The sequence below is a fragment of the Octopus sinensis genome, unplaced genomic scaffold, assembly GCF_006345805.1.
Source record: "Octopus sinensis unplaced genomic scaffold, ASM634580v1 Contig14644, whole genome shotgun sequence".
Lineage (NCBI taxonomy): Eukaryota > Metazoa > Mollusca > Cephalopoda > Octopoda > Octopodidae > Octopus > Octopus sinensis.
The window spans coordinates 35,980-42,500 of record NW_021833291.1 but is presented as its reverse complement, the minus strand read 5'-3'; positions in this window follow the sequence as shown (position 1 = coordinate 42,500).

Sequence of the window (6,521 nt, the reverse complement as noted above, 5' to 3'; positions counted from 1 at the left end):
ACCCATTTTTATGCAAAAATACCTTTATACACATGTATATACCTACATATACACACAGGTCTTTGCTATGTTTTTTAAACACATAAAACTCATAGATGCATACTTTTATAATATTTTACACTTAAATCGCCGCAGGACAATATTTTCGGAGTTGCTTCTTAAAGTGTCCTTCACTTTTTTTATGACAAACGATACAAATTTCAGAGTATTTGGCTGTTATTTCTAGCATGATGTTAGGCCATCTATAGGACAATATTTGACATGGATGCTTTGCAAATTGTCCTTCGATTTTTATTTGTGATGAAACAAAAATGTGAAGGTTTTTGTGGCTCTTTCTAGCATGAAATGAGACCATATACAGGTCAATTTTATTTATGAATGCTTCTTATCTGTCCTTCAAATTTTATATGAAAAGTAAAGTGGTTTCTATTTCTAGCATGAAAAATGACCAGCTATGGGAAAGCTTTTACTGAATGCTTCTTAAAGTGTCCTTCTCTTTTTTTATGAACCCCCAACAACAACAACAACAACAACAACCCTACGAGGACGAAAGGCAATGTTTGTGCGTGTGTGCAGTTGGAATGTCACTGCAACAACAACAACAACAACAATCTATTCTTATTAAACGTTAAAAACTGTCAGATGCAGACTGCACACACGCACACACAACGCTGATGACGACGATGATGATGATGATAATGATGATGATGATGATGATGATGATGATGATGATGATGATGATGACGATGATGGCGACGATGATGATGATGATGGTGGAGGCGGCGGCGGTTGTCGTCTGCCTTTTAATGGAGGATCAATGATTATGAAAGTCTCTGCTTTCGGACCAGACATTCCTATACATACATGCATGCGTATATATATATATATATATATACACATACACATATACACACACAAACATACATACTTATAGCCTTATTTCTATACATACATTCCTAAATATGTGTGTATATATATATAAACACATGTACATATACTGTACATAAATATACACACACACACAAAGAGAGAGTGTTGAGGAATGTTACAACAATAAGTGTTAGTGTGTAGAATGCAATGTATGCGATGCAGGTTCGATTCCCGGGCGAAGCCATTTACAACAACAACAACAATAATAAGAAGAAGAAGATTGAAGTTTAATATTTCTGGAAATATTTATTTGTCAAAATAAAAGAAAGCAAAAGATTGAGGTCCAGGAATAATTCCAAAAACCATCAAAGAATTGTCTGAAACATCCAAACCAAGAACTTCAGAGACTTCATTATCATCCCGTCTGAGGAGTAAATATTTTGGATTATCTTTTAATCCCAGGATTTCATCATCTTCAGATGTTTCCTCTTCAATATGTCGAGGTATTTCGTAAATATTGTTTCTTGTATCTGTTATATAAACACATTCACCAATTATGGTCAGACGAGGTCTTGGAATATATTCTTCCAGAACATAAAACCTTCCTCCTTCTATTCTTATCCTCCTCACCAAAGACTTTTCCCTGAACCATTCCACAAAACACAAAATATCCCCCGATCCAGACCACTGCTCCTCCTTCATCTCCCACCTCACAACAACAACATCACCAAAAGATGTGACTCCCACATCATCCACCCCTTCATCTCCCTCAAACCTTCCATATCTCCCCATCTTCCCACGACACACTTCATCTTTACATTTCCCATCTTCAAAATCAACCACATCCACATAATAAGGGTCAAAGATGTCAGGGTCTTTGCAATAATAGTAATACTTGTTGTTTCTCCATATTCTTTTGTATTTCTTGTGTCTCTCTTCTTGAGTTATGTCTCTAATATAATGACCACCACACACGAGTTGATTGTCGTTGTATTTATAAATCCTGTTGTAGTATTTCTCAGTTCTGATGGTTTTTAAACGACGGAGATCCCTGTTGAAGACCCTCATTTCTCTCCCAAAGGCGACAATGAAACATTCCTCTGTCCACCGACATATGTCCAGTGGTGGTCGTTGTTGTTGTTCATGTTGAAGTATGTCCACTGTTGTTGTTGTTGTTGTTCTGATTAATGTGACACTTTCTCGAAACATCAACACACTCACATTCTCATCTAACTTAATTAGTTTACTGTTCCGGTCCCTAATGTCCCTCAAATCATAATCAACAGGTTCCTCGAATGCAGGAATGGAAAAAGGGACCATTGCTGTCCTATATGGAAGTCTCCTCACTGATATTTCATCAATTCCTGAATTATTAATCTCCGCTATGTAATTACCACATCTCACCTTTAATCTACCTTTACCAATTATTTCACCTGATTTACCTCTTCTTCTTCCTCCTCCATCTCCATCTCCTCCTCTGTATTCCAATTTATTAATTAATTCATTACTGAATATTTCCTTGTTCGTTTCAGATGTAATGGAAGGGAAACGAAGACCAGAATCAAGATTTAATGACGACACAGATTCCAGAATGTTCACTTGGTCCCCATCAATCTTTATGCAATGACATTCAATCAATTCATTATGTACACACCAGTAAATACCCGCCACTTTTCTCCATATTACACCATAAGGGATGAGACTCGACCAAACTTGAGATGTCTGCAAATCTTCTCCATTCAGTTGAAATATTTCTTTCCTTTTAGGAACCGTGGCCATTATGTGTGATTCTTGTGTAAAACACACACCACCAACTAAACTTGCAACATTTCTGTGACATAGCAACTGGCCGTCTTCATCGAATATTTTAACATTTCCATTATTGGCTTTTTCACACACAACTGTCTTTCCTTCCTCAGAGACATCAAAATCTTTTACTTGAACAGGACATTCGTCTGTTTGTAAACGAGCAACCGGGAAGCTGTCTCGATTCACCATAAACAACCCTTCAACATACAATTCATTCTCTCTCCTTCCCATCCTGGGGCTTCCAACAAACCTTGGTCCTTTACAGTCTATACTGGAGAATTCTACTTCATCTTTATAAATCCTTTTATTTAAAAATATTCTCTTGTATTCCCCATTCTGGGTCAAACACAAAATGTTTTTATATCCAGTTGAACCTAAATATTTCTCCCAATAACCATAAATGTACAAAAAACTGTCATCGATTGTCATCGTGTCAACACCAACATAATCCTCCATGTAGTGTCTGACTGAATGTAAATATTGACCACCACTGTTGAAGAAAATGATGAATCTCCAGTTTAAGACAATGATGACATCTTCATCAGTAACTTTAATATCCCGGATTATATCAGAATAATCTCCATCTTCTCTTCTCCTTATTAATGGTTCAGGTATGTCTATTTTTTTTATTTCCTTCACATTCGAATGTATTTCATCAATATCAACAAAATGCAAACGTCTTACATCTCCACTTTCACTCAAAACCAATTGATTGTTTGATAAAGAAGCCACACATTTATATTTATTTCTCGTTTTGTAAATTACCAACGACAATGGAAATTCCACTTTTAATGTCAACAGTTGGTGTTTATTATCATCAAAATAATCCCAATTCGTAATGACCAGTGTGTTTGACTGCCATCGACACATTTTAATATCTCTATAAACATTCACTTTGATTGAATCCATAAGGTGACCATCCAATGTGAATATCTTAATGTTTCTATTCCCCCCGTCCCATCCTGCAATCAGATTATTTTCAGTAAGAACCAAACGATTAATCCACGCTGGTTCTTTGTCTCCCAAATGTTTAGGGAGAGGAATATGTCTGGCTTTATCAGAAACTGTCAGGTCCTGTAGATATAAAGTGGAAGACAACATTTCACTGAGAGAAATGTGTCTGGAAAATACATCCACCAGGTCGATATAATAATTAAGTTGATTATTAGTAACGAGATCATTAACCAACAAATTCTGATCGTTTATGGCAAACATACGGCTTCTGTCTATCAGATAAACAGACGTTTGGTCAATAGATCCACCTTGGAGACTGAGGGGACGTTTCACTTGGGACATTAAAACACTGGGAACCATCTGACGACCTCCACGACCACCACCACCTATTCTAGTGTTGTACTGAAAAGCTTTTCCCCTAGTAACAATTAATAGCTTTTCTGTTTTCTTGTCTATTGATAATGATTTTACAAACACAGGGATATTAATTGTCTTAATTCCTTCAACTTGATTATAATAATTGATGGCTAAAATATCTAAATGTGATGGTTTATCACAATAACAAACAATTTCACATTCACCCATCTTACACACCCGTACATAAGGCTGCCTAAATGATACACTTCTCACTCTCTTTGATAGGTTTCCGATGACCCTTAATTGTTTCTGTAGGGGTAATGTGACCCCTATATGATTAGAATCCCATCGACATATATCTGTGGCTGTAGACGGCAGAGATAATCTGGACACAATGTCTCCTTCCTCAGAAATATACAACAAGCAATCATGGTTGATGTCAGAAACCACCAACTGTCCATTGGACAGATTACATATTTCGCCAATTACAAGTTTTTGGTCATTCTCCTTTTCTTTGAGTCGTAGATTTAGATTTCTGATGTAAGGATTTTTAATGGGTAAAAGACCGCCAGACGACCGGTCTTGATACTTGTAAAGAAGAACCCTGTTGAGTTGAGCGTCCGGGACATAAAGAGTTCCTTGGAAAACAGCAATGTGAGGGTGAACAGGGAAAGGCAGTTCCCACTGCCATTTCATTTGTCCATATAGATCATAACATCTGAGAATAGAGTGTCTCCTGAAGAGGACATAGAAATAAACATTATCAGAGTAGATGTGATGAGGGTAGCCATAGAATGGAAGGTAATTTTGAAAAAGTTCTTCACCACATGTGGAATAAAATACCATTTTATTTTCGTTTCCATCTACGACTACAAAATTAATTGGAGTTGCAGTAATGCTGACATTATGATGTCCCAGAGAAATTCTTTCTGCAATGTCAACTTTATCTTCGTTGATCAAGAGGATATGGACCTCGCTTTTGTTTTCAGTGGTGGTCACAGCTAGACACTTATTTGATACAATATGACATATTTTCATGTAACCAGTTTGCACCTTTATTAAAGGGCCTTTTCTTAGTTCAGGACAGGTGATATACTGAAACCCTTTCATTTCAGGATAAAATACCAGGAATCTGTTTGCGTTTATTCTACAACAGAAAGAAGGAAGCTCAAGGAAAACTGAATTATTTTGGTTAATTATTTCCCCGTTATCAGTGAATAATTTAGCTTTCTTGTTTTTGTAAATTATTAATATAGAAGATGTAGACATAGGTAGAATATTTGTAATGTTGTAGCAATCCTCAATATCAATATAGTCTTTTAAACTGGGGGTATGTAGCTGGTGGTTGTATGACAGGTTGGGCCAAAAGTCTTTATTCATTTGAATACCATGTGGTTTGCCGCAATAATCTGTTACCAAAATGGTATCTTTACCAACAGAAATAGAGCGGCATTTCCTGCCAATGTCCCTCCTTGTCACACCACCTTTAGCTGAAATCCTATAAATTATTTGTCCCTGGAGGACATAGAAATAATTTTGGTAGAGAGAGATTTTACTTGGGAGGTGCAGAGAATGGGTCTCTACCTCCCATAACTGTTGGCCATCCAGTTTGTAACAGATTACTCTGTTGATGCTGGCGAATGTAATTACAAGTATATTCTGGACCCCTACAGCAATATCTGTAGGGGTTTCTTTGGTAATAATTGATAGTTAATGGTATTATCCTCCCAATCAATTGGTAAACTATCTTACCAAACATTTCTACACCTATAAGTGTAGAATCTTCCAAGTAACTCACCATATGTAACCCCAACTGTATCCTTTTGATCTTGAAGGTTTTGGGGCTGATAATAAGAATCATTTCATGGAAGGGGAGGGTTGCCAGAACCATGTCTTCACTGATTCTTGTGAAACTGGTCACAGAAGATGGACAATGGACATCAATTCTGTCACTGTCTCTTGTTACTAAACTTATTATCTTGCAATTGTGGGAATATGTCATCACTCCCTCCTCTATGATGACAATATTGGATATTATTGGGATTTCTTCAAATTCTTCTCCAGATTCCTCAATGTTTGCTTCTCTAGTCACAACTGGCTGAAGAGGCCGAAATTTTGTGATTATTTTTGGTGCTTCAATGGTTTTGTGTTTGTCTTGTAGAATATTTCTTTGTAATAGTGTTCCAGGAACAATTCTAGTTTTCCAAAAATTATAAATTCTTGATTGTAATCGTTTTTTTTAATGTCTTTCGTCAGAATTTCTATTCTCTGTGTAAAATGTTTTAGAAAAGTATTTTCATCCATTCCTATTCTTTTTAAAAAAGTACATATTTCTTTCCGAGAATTTATCAACAAATCAATTTTGTCCTCATAGGCATTGAATCTTGTATAAAATATGTGTTTGTCAAAAATATTTCGTCTTCCCATTATTTCCCAGTTTTTAGGGTCTCCTTTATGTCTTTTATGTTTTGTTGTTGGCTGAGATGAAGCTCGTTTCTCGGACATTTCTCTCCCTGAACCGTCGTCTCTCA